The sequence below is a fragment of the Pteropus vampyrus genome, unplaced genomic scaffold, assembly GCF_000151845.1.
Source record: "Pteropus vampyrus isolate Shadow unplaced genomic scaffold, Pvam_2.0 Scaffold31, whole genome shotgun sequence".
Lineage (NCBI taxonomy): Eukaryota > Metazoa > Chordata > Mammalia > Chiroptera > Pteropodidae > Pteropus > Pteropus vampyrus.
Genome location: NW_011888812.1, coordinates 5,584,661 through 5,589,007, shown reverse-complemented (window position 1 = coordinate 5,589,007; position 4,347 = coordinate 5,584,661). Strand labels below are relative to the sequence as shown.

Genomic DNA, 4,347 nt, shown 5'->3' with positions numbered 1-4,347 from the left:
TAAGATCTCTAATAACACCCTCTGGTGATATAACTTCTCTTTCAGTAAAAGAGAACTGTTAAATAATTCATTAAATAAATTAACTAATAAATAATTTATGATAGTTGGACACTAATAAAAAGATCTTGCAAATTATGAGACTGGAAGTTAAGAATTGAAGGACATACTATAACTATAGGAATGTGATGGGGCTGAAATTCATACCCACATTTGCTTTTCTCTCTTTTTTTTTAATGCCTACAGCACCTGGTATTTCTAGATGGTCTCCCATCCAAGTACTAACCAGGCCCAACCCTGCTTAGCTTCTGAGGTCAGACGAGATTGGACACGTTCAGGGTGGCGTGGCCATAGACAATGCCCAGTTTTTCTTATTCTCATAAATCTATTCTGACAGCAGAATTTAGCCTGATTCATAGACCTATATTCATTCCTGGGCACCATTTCTTATCTTGTCCAGACAGAAATGTGTTAATTAGCATGACAACATAGATTGTAGAGCTGTGTGATAATTATAACATCGCAGCTGATTTTACTAAATTCTAAGTCTACAAATATATCACTATTGCAGTTAATGGGCAGACTCTTATCATTCGAAACTGGGCAGATATGTTTTAAATGTTTATATTTCTGTAACAAAATATTCTGCATGTAATTAAAACAAGAACAAGAGAGAGAAAAAAATGGGAGTGGTTGTGAGACATCAAAGAGTCTCACTTAAAATGCTTCTCAAAAAATATTTCTATTATTGCTAGATCAATTATAGCAGAACAAATGAGATCTAAGTCATTTTATCATACCTCATATTAACTATTTTGTTTTTGTTTTTCCAAGCTCCTTCCCAATCCATTATGACAGTTAAGCACCACAGCACTACCGGGAGAAGCAGGGCAGATTTTTATTAGAGAAGGCATGTGTTCTCTTGGTCTCCCGACTCATTTTATAATAGGATTCAACTCTTCAAACTTCTCCAAGGTAAACCTGGGCAGTTTCTTAGTGATAGCTCACCAGCTGCTCAAAGGCTGTAGATGTGATTTGAAGGCAGGTGCTTCACTATTTCTAAATTCTCTATGAAATATGAAGGAAGACATTGTGAATGACTGAGGTAGAAACTGAAGAAAATAAATGTATTAAATAAATATAATGCACAGGATCAGGCTTTAGTGAAATAGGTATGTTTAGGTTTATCTTTAACTGATTAGAATCTTGACAAACATTTCTTCTTTTAAGTAAAAGATAACTCAAAATGAATCTTGTGACAATATGCAAATCTGTTTTTTTAAATCGCAGAATCTGTTCAATGAATGTTATGCTAGTAACTTGCTTCTTAGACACTTCTATCAAGAAAACACTTTTAATATCCTATTGGAGAAAATAATTCTGGGACTCATCTTTCAGAATTACCTTTAGAATTGATTTTCAAGATGTTATTACCCTAAAATTGGAACATATTCTGAACTCAAATGGATATACCCAACTTGAATATTTACCTTCCTTATTCATTCATCTTAGGTTGTTGAGGTGATTCTCCAAACTCAAATAATCCCTTAATATGATATTAAAGATAATCACATCAAATGCTGCATATCCTTTTCACATAGAATTTCAAAAATGTTATAATGAAAAGTAGAATTTCTGGAGAAGAAATATAATTTCCACAAGTAATTATATTAAGAAAAATAAGGCAGTGCTCACTTGGACAAATAACCTCTTGTAAGATTATTGAACAACTTGGAAACTCACATCTTCTGTACAGACTTAAATTTACAGTGTTGTTCCTGTGATAGAGTACTCTGTTCAGTTATTTAAACTCTGGTGCTATTTAAGCAAAGATCATTATTAATAGCAGAAGTTTTAAGTATGGTAATTAACCGATATCCATTTATGATTTTGAAATTATAAGTAATTTGAGGACAATGGTCTTCATTGTAACAAAATTGCTATGTTAATATCTAAAAATAATTTCTGGTAAAAGCAAACCAGGGGTCAAACCCAACTAAATGGATAAATATGTGTGTGTATGTGTGTTCTGTGTATGCATGTGAGAGAGAGAAAAAGAGTGTGTGTGTGAATGTGTGTGTGTGTATAAAGTCTTTACTGTAATTGACAACACCGAAATCCTATCTGTTATTCTAAATCATATGTAATTAATAGGAATAACATCCCCCAGGTTTATGAAAAATGTACAAATTCTATTAATAGTCTTTGTCACAGGGAACACAGTAGCAAAGGCGTTAAATAAACTGGCATTCCCAATTTGGTTGTTTGCACAAACTCAACCTCCTTGCACTAATTTTGTGCCGATTACTAATTGCAATAGGACACCCTAGAGGAAGACAGAAAGTATGAGATTGAAGTTGGTAAATTTAGATTCAGCTGAGTATTTTAGTCTTAATCACGTCATTTTGCCATTGCTAATGAAGAAGCTATGAATTAAAAAGAAAATAAAGTGTGTGTTTGTGGTGGGGTGAGGTGTGGGCCAGAGAAGGGTAAAGGTAATGTCATATTTGGTCTCATCTATTTGAAAGTGAGAGCAACCACGATAGAGCTTGAAGCAGACGTCAGAATAAATATAGCTACACACATTCAAGGCCGCATGCATCAGGGGGCAGTAGTCATTGTTTCCAGAGATTGGATATTAAAACAGGGCAGTTGACAAAATGTTATTGTGGTGTGGCAAAAGGTGTCTGCAAGTAAGTATGCCGAAAACATAATTAAGGGAAATGGAAGTTGTTATTAATTAAAGAAATCGAGAAGCTGACAATGAGAAAAGAGGTTTGAGAGGCTGTTGTTAAAAGCAAAATCAGTAATATACACTTTAAAGGAGAAGAAAAAATGGTTAAGCATGCAGGCTTTTGACTGAAATAAATGAAAGTAAAGGATTGTAAATCCATAATGCAATAGAGGGGACAGAAAGCTAATGGCTCTTTTGTTTCAAATTGTAAATGGCATTTTTGCATTCCACTGTAAACCTTAAGTGATGGCTTTGTTAATTAAAGTATAGAAAGGCTGACATTTTACTTCCCTGACTAAAACAATCTCTACTAAGCCCTGATTTTATTTACTCTGCATTTAGGTCCATTTAGGTGTGAACTACCAGCTATAAGCTATTCTGGCAGGCGGAGAACCAGTTTCTCAAGACAAAATTTTAATTTTCTTGATTAGGGTCCAATAGATTAGGAGGCAATACATAAAGGGCACAATTAATAAATGACAATATTGGCAAGAAATAGTTTAAGACCAAAATATTTTAAGATATTTTGCTATGCTGAAAAGTTTGATCCATTAATTATTATCCTTCGTGTTTCTAGGTACAGAGAATGTTATACCAAATCTGAGAATGCATTCTCATGTTAAGGGTGAGGGCCTATTATTTGGAACTCTTCCTAAATCTTCTGATGAAGACCAAGCAGCCAACTCAAAACTAAATTAGAGACCACAGAATGTCATGCTGTGGTGAGCTGTCCTCTAGTGAAGGCTTGGGGTATTTCCTGAACCTACTGTAATGAGTTAATAATTAATTGGCAATTAGTTATTATTATTGTCCATATTTTTGTCTTTCATATAGTGTATACGCATATATATTTTCAATTACAATCTCTGCAACTTTCTTTTTCCCTATCCCCTTTCCACTCTCTAGATCCCTCCTACCTCCATGAAATTTTACTGATAATTTGCATATTCATTAACCTTCTTTGTATCACACACACAAAAAAGCCTCTAACCAATTTTCAATTTGCTAGCTCTCTGATTTTATGGAGTGTTCTTTTACTCTATTACACATTATAAGAACTCTATATGAAGGTCAATTTCAAAGAATAGTCTCTAAATGCCACTTGTTATCATGGTGTTTAGGAAAAGGCTTTGTTGAGGATGCTTTTTCTATTTTATGTATTTAAAATAGATCAAAAGGAAAGACTTACCTCACTGTTTGGAATGTATCATGAATTATCTTCCTTGGTATCTTTTCCTATTAAATGGCCTTTGTCCTCTGAAACTCTCCTGTTAGAATATTGCTTTATAGTAATCACATTTCTTAGCCTTCTCAAGATCTTGTCTATGGAATAGAAATGATTTGTCACCTTACAAATTAGATGAGAAAAATAGAATGTGTTGTTAAAATGAGGGCACCCATTTGCCATTGTACATTTCAGATTTTTTTTTCACTCCTATGTATGGCAGCCCACAAAGAAGTCTGAAATGACATAGATACATTCAAAACATTGACATTTCTAGAATAGTAATAAAATAGTAATAAATATGTTATATTAGGAGTTACCGAGAGACGGAAAATAATTTTTATCTAAGCTAATACCACATCTCTTGCCAAAGAATATTTAAGGTACATTT

At 33.4% G+C, this 4,347-nt stretch overlaps 1 pseudogene; it reads right to left on the bottom strand.

Annotated features, from left to right (window-relative positions):
• Positions 1-234: 234 nt before the first annotated feature.
• On the bottom strand, positions 235-353 carry LOC111737862 (annotated as a pseudogene).
• Between the last annotated feature and the right edge of the window lie 3,994 nt (positions 354-4,347).